The sequence below is a fragment of the Cyanistes caeruleus genome, chromosome Z, assembly GCF_971803275.1.
Source record: "Cyanistes caeruleus chromosome Z, bCyaCae1.hap1.1, whole genome shotgun sequence".
In the NCBI taxonomy this organism is placed as follows: domain Eukaryota; kingdom Metazoa; phylum Chordata; class Aves; order Passeriformes; family Paridae; genus Cyanistes; species Cyanistes caeruleus.
Window position 1 is genome coordinate 22137546 of NC_141732.1, and position 12279 is coordinate 22149824.

The following is a 12279-nucleotide window of genomic DNA, read 5'->3' on the forward strand; positions in this document are numbered from 1 at the left end:
TTTTCACACTCCCTTCAAAGACAAATTCTTATCCATAGAAAGACCTCAATGGGAGGTAGCACTTTCCCCTTAAGTAAACACAGATGCTGTGACCATGTCAGCTTCCTCAGGGTAGCTGAACCTGTCTGCATGCCACCCCTTTGCCAGAGAAATACGTTTACTTTGCCTGGGGAGGTACTGTACTGCTGGGAAAGGGGATACTTGCTTAATAGAAATTATGGAGATAGTATCCTTTTCCTTTACCATCTACAGCTTGCCTTGTGCTACATTCAGATATTCATGGGCTTGCCACAATATTTATCTGCTTTTGTTCTTCACCTTCATGAGAATGATGTGCCTTTTGAATTCTTTCTCTTATTTCATCAGTTTGCTCTTAGCTGCTGCTTACAATTTAAAATGGAAACAAAATGTGGGTTCTAGATGATTAAGCTCTTGATTATGAATTTAAATGTTTTTAATGCTTTTATAACAGAAAAAACCCCACCCTTAGCAGATACAGGTGAGAAGATATAAGTGTTCATGTGTGGGTATTTGTATGTTTATACATGTATAAATACATAAATATATTTTATATATATATGTGTGTGTGTAGATATATAAATATATATAATATCAGTCTTTTGCAGATTGTTAAAAAGGGGAAAGTCATCTGTCAGCTGCAAAAGACAGGCAACTAATTTACCATTCTCCAAATCCATAGGGTCTGCCTTTTAAGTGGTGTTCTTAAGGGTACAGGTACCATGTGTAAAGAAATCACTGAAAGACATTTTTCCTAACTCCAGGCCTCTCTTAGAACGGCAAGATGGATTCTTCTAAACAAATAGAAGTGCAGAAAGATGATATTTCAGTAGGGTGAATGGGCATTATCATCTGCCTCCACAGACTTGGAACAGAGCAGCTAGTTTTCTTACTGGGGCAGGGGCAGTTAGTACTGCTGAAAAAGCATTTTGGCTCTTTTTTTGTTAGAAGGTAAGTATCTCACGTTGGCAGAGAATGCTGTATGAGATATCGGCAGCAGTACATGTGCTGTGCCATTGTGTTCCTCTCTCCTCCCTGGACACCACTCTTTTGAATATATTATTGGGGAAAGGGAAAATTTTACATTACAAGTGTTTACAGAATTCTTCCTCTTATTAAACAGCTGCTGCTGCTGTGATTCATTCTGCTTGGCATGGGTAGGTGGAGGAAAGTGTCATTTGTTGCAAGGAGAAACAGGTTCAACCTAAAAATTCAAATTGGTGCTGCCTTCCTTGTGAGCACATTTGACCTTTTCTTTCCAGCAGTGCATTCCAATAAATGCTAAAATTAGCCCTGAGTTTTACTTTGGTCTATGATAGTCAAATGAGAACTTGCTAAAGTTCTAAGGGTTACCTCATGAAACTCCATGATACAGAATTACAGCACATGTGGGGCATACTGAAGGAATTGTCTGCTTATAACTGTTACAGGAAAACAGAGCCTAGATCTTGCAGAAAATACATTTCTTAAATTTTTCACAGAATATTCATAATTTTTAGGAGGAACAAAGAAAGTGACCAAGTGCTGCCAAAACCTGAATAAAGGCAAATAATTAATTTCACAAAAAGTACTGCTTTGTTATTTGCTGGTAACAATTACTGTAACAAATTATAAATCTTTTTCCACTGAGGGAAATGATCTGTCCTTGCAATTTTTGGTTTTCAGTGATTACCTCAAAATACTCAGTCAGTGCTTTCATTCCATGGGCAAAAGCACAAAGGTAGTCACTCTGCAATGTTAGTTTGTCAGCCAGATCTCTTGTGTGCTGGTTTTGGTCTTGTGGCACAGTAGGAGTGCAGTCTGACCTGGGAGCAGCCCCAGGTCAAGATGTCCTCTCTTTGCACAGAGCAAATATGCCCATGACTGGAATCCTAGGGGCATTGGAGTTGATCCAGCATCCATCCCATGAGGCAGACTGACAGGCACACTTGTGACATATTCCACGGCTTTCCTGCCCAGCTGAGCTCTTCTGAGACTCAGCAGCACACACAGACTTCGGGTGTCCCTGTCTATGCTGGCTCTGCTGTACAACCAGCCAGAAGAGCTGCTGGAGGAGTGGAGCAAAGCCCTCTCCAGATTCTTTCTGAGCAGAACTATGAGCTTGTTACCAGAGCTGTGTATAGACACAGGCTGTTAACAACATCTGTAGGCTGCTTGGATACACACTTCTCTGTAGTCTCCTTGTTTTTTGTTAGCTTTCACAGGATTCTTCTTCTCATGAGATTGTTAGGACTCAGCCAGCAGAGCTGGTGTGGGACATGAGTTGAGTGCCACAGGTTGGGAGTGTGCTGGGTTACTGCCTGACCCATGTGCATGGTAGGATACCTGTGTGATCAGCGCTCTCCATGTGCACCTGAGAAACTTCACTGGTGTAGCCACAGTGCGTGGCACCCACATCTTCCCTTCAAAAGGCCCATCTGAACAAGTTTGACCAATCTGCAGAAGAGAGAGAAGCAAAACTAAAATGGACCGTGCATTTGAAGTAGTCATTATAATAATTTTCTCTGCTGATACATTTTAGAACAGCAAAGATGTTTCACAATTCAACCAACCATCCCATTCCCAAGTGAGGTACTGTTTCACTTCGTGTGAGAACTGTTTGGGTCAGAGGACAGAACTCACAGTTTCTTTCTGTTCCTGAGACACTGTGACATGTGTCATTGCTTGCCTGCCTCTCATACAAAATCTGTTTCCACAGGGAGGGCTGTCTGTGTCTGTCTGTCTCTATGTCTTTTCTGTATTTTCAGGAGAGGTACTCCTGCAGGAGAGGTAGTTTGCAGAGCAGCTTAGAAAGAATGCTGCCCAAAAGCCGTAAGAAAAACCAGTGTAATTAAGGTTGTAAAAGAAGAAGGAGTTAAACAGGTCATTTTATACTCGGGGAATAAAAGTGTGACAGAATTGAGAAATGTAGTGCAAATAATAGTGTCATTAATAACTAGTTATAATGTATAATAACTGTACTACTGTAATAGTATCATGTAAAATTTCAGTTTGTAAGAGTATAACAAAGCCTCTTGATCAAAATCAAGAGTGAAACTAACAGTTTGTTTCACACTTCAGAGTTGTATTTAGAAATTATTCTCTGACTGTAATGGTGTCTATCATCCACTTGCATTCGGGGTGCACTGTGACAATCATACCTGTTCATAGGAGGACACACTTCTGGAATTTCAAATATCTCTCCTCTCCACTCATCACTCCTTTCTCATAATTTTTTAGCCAAATGATTCCAAATAAAAGTTTGAATATGGTGGGAGGGCTAGAATTGTTAATGGACATGACAGGGCTTTTAAGTGAATTCTAAAAATGAAGGTGCTTCACTCACTTTTTCCCAAGCTGATCCTCTAAGTTTTACCTTTGTTACCAAAAATGTGGTAAAATAAAAAACTCCTTAACACAAGTAGTATTAAGAATCAGGCATTTCTTATTTGGGTGGATACACAGGGGCATAGCTCTTCCAAGATCTGTGTATGCTGGGTACAGGAATGTTTCTGTTTTTATGCTGTGTTTTACACACATATTGATTGTCCCAGAAAAAAACATGATAATCATTTCCCCAAAATGTTTCTCCAGAATGATAAATGTGTTTCCCTTCCCCTTTATGCATGTGTTCTTCTGTCCTGGGGGTCTCTCTGGTGGTCCCTGGTGGTCATAGACCCCACTGTTCCAGGTGACCTGGCTGAGTGGACAGGGCACTAGGGCTGGTGAACTTTCCAGAAGAAAATAGAGATAGTCCATTGCCAGAAGACATGCTAGTGGCTTTTCACTTAGTCTTTTTGTTACGTATAAATACTGTGCCAAAGGTTTGGGAGTTCGAGTGACATTTAATGGCTGAAGACCTGTTTAGAACACAGAGTTTCAGCACATGGCCAGTGCAAATATATTACAATTCTTTTCTGTCCCCAAGTTAATTATTACACCATATGTTTTCTTTGCCTTAGCAAAATTGTTCTCTTTTCCCCTCCCTAGCTTCTGAGTTTCAGTATTAAAAAAAGGCTCACTTGGAATTTTTGTAGAGGTAAGATCATCATCATCATCATCATCATCATCATCATCATCATTATCATTATTACTCTTCTTGATTTAGCAGATGAGGGGTTTGGGGAGGCAGTTTCAGTGGAGCACTGGTTTACACGTAACCTGATGGACAACTCGGGTTCACAGCTTTACGTGTGGGTAGACCCTGTAATTCACTTGGTTACAGTACGCATGGGGAGCTGCAGACCCCTCACTTTAGCTGGAGAGGGAACTGCAACTCCAGTGTTTCTGTGCAAGAGACCACTAAACTTCCTTGCTTGACATCAGGCAAGAGTGGTTTTGACAAAATCCAATAATTTAATGGATTCAAATGAAAGAAATAGAAAACCTGGGAATGTGAATAGAAACTGAAAAAGGGCATTTCTTGGCAAGAAGAGAAAAGGAGTTGAGCACAGTTTGGAAAAAGCGATTTGAGAGAGAGGTGATGGAAAAAGTCACGGGAAGGAGGGAGGCACACAGAAGCCATATGTAGAAATTTCTGAATAAAAAACCCCAGAAATTTGTATCCCAGAAATGACTCACAAATGTAGGATGGGAGGGTAGGAATCAAGATGCTACTGGAAGACTCTGGCATAAGGTAAAGTTAGAGAATTGCTGTATGAGAAAATCAGCAGGGGCTGTGGCTTTGCTGCAGAGCCATTTGACTGAATGAACAATATGAATTCCCTTAAGCCTGTGGGAGAAATATGGGTTAAGTTCTCTGTTTAGATGGCTCTGAAATGTCTTCTGCAGGTGGACAGACTTTCCATCATAAATGAAATCTTAATACCAAACTCACATTGACTTGATTTTGTGAACACAGTAATATAAAATACATACATACATATGTACATACATATATATATATAAAATCAATTTTTTATGATAGAGAATTTGCATGAATTATGCTAAATATATAATATTAAATTATTAATTATGTATAATTATTATTTGTATGTAATTCTAAATATATATTTAAAATTATATATAATTATAAATTATTAAATATATAATATATTTGCTAAAGTATACAGGTCCAAATGAAAGCGGTACAGCTGCTTAGGCTTGGAGTGAGCACATAAAAGTTGTGTTTTTATTAGTGCATTGTTTTAGTATAAACTTAGAGTTAAATGGTACGGCATGGCACTTTCTGGTTATGGAATTGTTTGGGTGGAGAGACTGGTAGAGAGACAAATGTGAATCAAGGTAGGGCTGTAGGAGTTACTGCTGATGCTTACGGAGGAAAATGGGATCTGATATAGATATGGAAATTCATTAATGTGACATTTCAAAGTTGTGTAGGAGTTGTGTGTGGGACGGGGCTTAAGGGGGAAATGAGATAGATGGGTAAATAGAGAGAAACACAGATAAAAGTACAGTCATTTATTATTCTACTACTTTTCAGAACTCATAACTGTGAAAGGCACCTTGTCCTAGATGAATAAATCATAGCCTTACTTACATGGCCTTACTTGGCAGTTTTGTCAAAATGACTCTGCAGTGGACATAGTGACCAAGAAATAAGCACAATTGTCATAATTAAACTTAATTTATCATGGTTTCTTTGCAGCTTAAAACAAACCTTCTCCTACAAAAAAACCCCGAAAAACAGTACCCACACAAAATTTCCATTCTAGGCAGCCATTCTTCTCCTTCCTCTGGTTTCTGTTGAACAGAGTCATACAAAAGTAAAGCAGTCAGGAAATTGGAGTTGTAGCTGTCTAAAGTGCACTTCTGGTCTGAAAAATCACATGCCCCTAATTAACAAGTAATAGGATACAAAAAAAACCCCAACCAAACAAAAAAACAAAAAAACAAAAAACCAAAAAAACCCAAAAAACCAAAAAAAAAATCCATGAGAGGTTGTGAGAACCGAGATACTTGTATTCCTGGATTTTGTGTTTGAAGTTTGGGTTGTGCTTGAATATGTTCTTAACTGCCCCTTTGAGTATGAAAATAATCTTGAAATTAGTAGATCTTCAAATGTTTTTGAGTTTGAGGTGGTCTGAGCAGGTGTGACTGGGATGTTTTCAGATCTGTTAGTGTAGTAGAACACTTGTCGAGCTCTGCCACACTCAAGCAGTCATACCACTTGTAACAGCAAGGCAGTGTTACTTCCTATTGTAGAGCTTTGTAGTGACAGCGTAAACATCCTCACTTAAAGGAGATTGAGGATTGTGACCTAAACTGTTTCAGCTGTGATGATTAATTAGTGCTGCTAAGAAGGAGGCTGTGCTTGGGGAAATGAAGGATAAGCACACTGTTTTTTGAAGAGGTTGTAGAACTTTTGGCACAAAAATATTCTATTGTGACTCACTGGATTAATTAGAAACACACCATGTTTATTTGTATCCCTAAAACTAATCAGCTAAACTTATTCCTCCTCTAGGAATATTGAGATGCATCTTGTGTTTCAGTGGATCACAAACAGAGGCTAACATTTTTGTGCTCAGCATCATTGTTTATTTAGAAATGTCACAATTCTCTACCACATAGCAATTCCCAAATGCAATCACTTGTAAATCAATACAGAGCAGCTTTTTTATCTGGAGAGAGGGGCATCAATTCAGCAGATTATGAATTTTGCAAAATTAGAGTTTTGTATAAGGTGTTTGGTTGTGACTATAGCAGCTGACGAGTGAATCTGAGCTGACAGGAATTTTTAATGACAGTTTTCACTGCATGCAATTTTTGCTTAAAACCAAAGGAAGTACTGGTAGCACTGGCAGCACTGGTGCATGGACAGCTAAAGCCCGGAAGTACAACAGTAGTTCCAAATTAACAAAATGTCATTATCTACTCTGAACTTCTCACTTCCAATTTCTTTGCAGGAAATCTTGAAAAATCTTGGGTTTCTCCCTAAATGGCACAGGAATAATTTTCAAAGTGGGTGAAGTTTCCAGGCACTCCTCCTAACCTCTTCTAAACTGTCTTAAGACACCATCTTCCTTACTAGTTAAACTTGAAAAATACCTGTCAAGTCCTGTTCACTAAAGATGAAGTCTAGTATTTATTTTTATCAGACATTTCCCTAGTGAAACACAAATGTGGGAATTCAGGTAGAATGAAGCAGCATGAAGACCTAGATTGTGAGGAGGTTAGTGGAGTTTAGCAAGACGTTTCAAAGGTAGCCACACTGAATCAGACTTGCGTAAGAAAGTTCTGTATGGTAAACAGCTTTTCACAATTGAATCCTAATGATACGGAGGTTTACTTCAGGCCTATAGTGCAGGTTTTTTTCCTCCTTTGTATGTCAGCTGATAGAAAACAAAGGTGTGTTTGTACAAGTTTTCACTTTTCAGAATTGTTTCCAGTTTCTGTAATTGAGACAGATCATGTTGGATGTGAGTACATTCCCTATTATATAAATATGTGATTTTGAAATGCAATACATTACAGTGCTTGTTTTAATATGAGTACATAAAAACAGCTTGTTCCCTCAAGACCCAAACAAACAAAATATGTTCTGTATTTACTTCATGGGTTCAACCACAAAAAATTTGACCTTATTTGCTTAGTTTTTTTCTGTCTGAAAACATGCAATATCCAACACATTCATCTACTTTATATCAAAACCACTATAAAAGATTATTTTTTTCCCCCTCAATATGTGATATCTCAAAGTAATAGAAGATGGACATTTTAGTTTACTGTATGGTGCAAAAACAAAAATCTAATACTTTCAGAAGGTAGGGAAAATTCTGTTTTAAGTGGCACTTAATGTTATATGGGAGAAATATGCCTATGTTTATAGATGCCCATTATTTGTTTATAAGAAGCATTTTATCTTTATATAATTCTTCATTTCCCTCCCATTTCATTTAAGTTATGAAGGTTGTAGGGAGAGGTTAGAAGCCAGGCTTATAGCATCTGGAGTTTTTTTTTTCCTTAGTCTTAAGCACCAGGAAACAGGATCAGGAAATCCAGAGCTCTTACCATAGAGAATGTGTTTTTCAAAAAAAGTCACGCTAGTTTTAACAGAGTTGAACTTTTTGTTTGGGACTGCACTCAGAATTAGTGGAAACAATCAGTGTGTATAGCTGCACACTGGGAAAGAAACCAATAAACCTACAATTTGCATTTCTGAGACCAAGCAGTACTGATCAAACCAGCTTCCTTGACGCCCTTGTACCTCTGTGCATAGATCTGTGACCAGAACAATGGAAACTGAAGCTAGATCTTGCTTTGAAGACAGGGCAGCTTTATTTGACTGAGTTTTTTTTAATGGGACTAAAGGTTTAAGCAAGTTTCATAAAATGTCCTGAAAGTAAGATGAGGGGCTGAACCCTGTGATCAAATTTGCCAGTGTTGCTCCATGCATTTTTGTACTCTTTTGTATTCTTTTGGGACCTCTGTAGTTCTGGAAGCCTGTTTGATACTACAGTTTGCACAAACTCCTCTAAAGAGTGCAAAAATTAGCAAGGACTGGCAGAGTGATCTAAACAAGTCTGTTTCTCCAGGGTCAACCTCAATGACAAGCTCAGCATCATTTTGAAACCACATACCATATCAAACCACAAAATCCTAACATTCCTAAATGGTTCACAATATGGCTGTGTTTGCAAAGACAAGAAGGTCCACTAGACCATGTTTAAAACACCTAACTACTACTGTCCTAAACCAAGGTTCATGAAATAACTTTGGACCTCTGCTTATGGTGTTCTTTTTTCTAGTTAGAAATCTGTTTGCAAACAGAAAAGCTCTTAGAAGCAATCTAAGTTAAAGTTCTTTCTTTACACAGATAAAAATCCCTGCCTGTAATCTGCCCAGCTGTAGATGAATGAACTAATGATATAGGCTCTGTCTTAAGGAATTGCAGCTCTCCATCTACCTGCTTACTTTGGATTGCCTTCAAGACGTCAGAAAGAAATAGTCAAACAAGATTTAAAACAGTAAAAGGGGATTGGAGTGTCTTTCTGCTACCTGGATTTCATGGCCCAGCTTCTTCTCCAGTGGATTTAAAGAGCTAGGCTTCTGAGAATCTATCCACCCAAGCAACGCAAGACATGGAAAGGATGGGATCATGGAGTGCATGGAATCACTAGGGGGTGCTGAGAAAAGAAACAAGGATTAAGTGTTAAAAAAAAGCACAACAATCAGTGTCTGGGTGGATGTGTCTTCCTGAGCACATTATGGCATCCGGTTAACCTTGTTAACCACTCAGTGGAAAGGTGGCAACGTATATGTCAGCAGGACAGGTGACTCCTGAAGATTCTGCATACTCTGAAGCCCCTACTGGCCTGGGGCTTTTTAGGGTTCACTAAGCATCCTAACCTGGGGTTTGGTCCCTTGTCAAGCCAACTGACAGTTGCAAAGGCAAACAAAACATTATTAGGAGCGTCATATGAATAGTACATTATATTTTGAGAAGGGTAAAGGTGTACTAATATTTCTAGTCCTAAATTAATAGGATTAAATCTAAAACAAATTATTCCAGTTGAAAAAGAAATGCAGACCTAGTGTATGATATTCTCAGTTTTCCTGTTAAATAGAAATAAGTGAATAAGTCTGCAAAAGGGAGAATAATATCTCTGGGGATTTTTAGGAGTGGTAAGGCACCTACATGTTGCCATGTAGGAACTTTTTTCAGCTGAAACCTTCCTTATTTGGATTTTTAAAATGTATTCTGCTCCTACTTTCCACACAGTGGGACACGTGTATTGTTTCCTGGAACTGGAATATCACCCATTCTTATCCAGCCAGCTTTAGTCAAGCATTACTTTCAAGCAGCAATATCCCACGACAATTTAATCTCAGGAAATAGAGAACCTTTATGAGAATGCAGTTCCTAAAAGATCTGAAATTGCTATTAGAATAGCAATGTTCCATGTGCTTGCTGAGACATGGTAAGTAAACCAGAAGGAAAGACAAGCTATTCCATGAGCAGAAGGACTAGTGAAGCCTGATTTCCTCCAAAACCATGCAGTCTGACACCCAACACCAAGCCAGTTTCCCTTCCAGTGTCCCAGGAGATGTGTGTCTCAGTAACTTGAGATCTTTCTGTGCTTCCATTTCGCCACTTGCCTCTATATTCTTGTCTCTTTTCCCACCCTCTGTGTTCACCCTGAAGGGACAAACACTGGCTACAGTTGAGAACATGCTAATGAGCCAGGCAATGCCAGGTGCCCAGGGGACAGCCAAAAGCACATGGGATGGATGGCCTGCCACACCATGCCAAAGGGAATGGTGTAGAGCAGTTCTCTCAGCAAGAATACTGGATTTAATTTGCTTTCTCTGTAGATACAGAACTACATGAATAGTTAAAATTCTTTGAAATGTCTGGTTTTATCACACAGACTGAAATGGATCAACAGATTCAAAGATGAGAAGGAGAAACTGAAAAAGCTTTCTTAGATACGCTGATAATTTTAGTGTATCTGCCATTTAGCATTGGTAAGCATGGCTTTAGCTATTTGAGACATCTGGATGACATGTAATGATTGTAGTAAGGAAACTCAGAAATTCAGTGGATATGAAGTTTAGCATGAATACCACCCAGCTGCCCTCTCATGTTGTAGAGCTGACGGGTTCATCTCTAAGTTAGTAAATGGATGCAGTGTCTGCTCTTATTTCCTTAGTCTTAATGATGTGATGTATAAAGAGCTAAAGTTGAGCTCTACAGGTTCTCTTCTTTAAATTTTTGCTCTGTTTAATAGAGCAACCAGATCTATCTGGCTTTCCAAAAGACATATTATTTAGAATTGGATAAATGTATTTAGGGATTGAAAAGTTATATTTGTTTCCTTCACCCCGCCATGTGAACTATGTTCTAACAAATAAACACAAGTACATGAAGTAGTTTTTAAAAATATTCTAATACATAGTGTTTATAGGAGTTGTCATGTCATAAGCACATTGCATATATTGTGAACATATCTAGGAAAAAGTGTGCTTTAACCCTTACAGAAATACTAATCCAGCTTCTTTTATGAATTTATTTCCTTCCATTATATGTAATTTTTCTTTCACTATGTATCCTCATATAAGGCAGTGGTTTATTTTAAGTCCTTTCCAATATTTCTTACTCGGATTTAAACCTTGACTCGTTACATCTTATGTAATCTGTATCACTGTAAGTGCTGTAATTTAATTTCTCTACAGAGGTCTTTTCATCTTGATCACATTGGGATAGCTTTCTTCATGTGCCTAGGCCAATTATATTAAAGTCTCAAGAACCAAGACTGTATGCTTTGGAAAGTATCTGTTTTAACTGGATCTGAAAGTATAAGCTATTCCATACAAGTAAATGCCGTGTAATGGAACCATAAAAATAACTAACTTGAAAGATCCAAAATTGTATGTGCTTTTCTTGCAGCTCACAGAATAACTTTTACTAATTGCTGGTACAACTGTTACAAATAAAATATGTTTCTGATTCAGTTGCTTGCTTTTTTTGGATGACAAAGTTACTTAATAGGCATACCTTTGTTTTCAAAGAGATTAAAAATTCTGGAGAATTATGTACCTATCTACCTATTTATTGTAAAGAGAATCAAGCATCTACCTGTTTCAGCTGAGATGCTTGATTCACTCTCTGAATGCCTACAGCAAAGCTTACTACTTTGTGCAGGTGAAAAAATCTGATTTTTTTTTTCTATTCTTCAACTCCTCTGTTTTATTCTCTTTCTTCTAGTATGGAATACAAAAGGTCCATTTGTCTTTAACAAATTAATGAATCATCCATTGTGTATTGTGTATGTCCATTGTGCCTTTTTAAAAGCCTGTAGTAGTTTGCAGTTTTAGTAGCCTCTAACTGTTGCTTCTAGTCATTATTTTTCAGAATTTTTTTGTAGCCATTAGTTATTGTTCCTCCTCATTATTACCTTGCCTTACCTGCCTGGAGAAGGGCTCTGTCTCAAAAAGTCACAAAAAGTTCTTCAGAGCTGGATAAATTTTATCACACATGACATCACTCCTTTATAAATTCTCCTGCTAGGTCCCATCATTCATGCATGATGGATTGCAGATTGCTCATCAATCTGAGATTCTGTGTTGACTGCTTGTGCTAGTCTCCTGCCTCTCTTCTCCTGTCTTGGGAGGACTCAGCCTTAGCAATCCTTGAAAAGTGAAAGGCTATGACAGATAAGCCCCAAGACAAAGCAGAAGTGAAAAGGGGCTCCTGAGATGAGTTGCAGAGACAGATGCAGTGTAGAAAGTGTGAAAGTGTAATTCAAGACAACCTTGTGCTGCTTCTCAGTTTTTTATAGGACCTGGAGCATGCCAATGCATCCTCAAACATTATCT

General features: G+C 38.3%; 1 protein-coding gene across 2 annotated transcripts in view; it reads left to right on the plus strand.

Moving 5' to 3' along the window:
* AP3S1 (adaptor related protein complex 3 subunit sigma 1) overlaps nucleotides 1-12279 on the plus strand; it is a 46021-nt gene that overhangs the window by 30366 nt on the left and 3376 nt on the right. The window contains exon 7 of one of the 2 annotated variants that reach the window (XM_086868490.1): nucleotides 8777-11414. The exons of the other annotated variant lie outside the window; for it this stretch is intronic. The gene's annotated coding sequence lies outside the window, so the exon portion shown is untranslated. Of the gene's footprint in view, nucleotides 1-8776; nucleotides 11415-12279 lie in introns of those variants that run through there. 2 annotated transcript variants of the gene reach the window in all.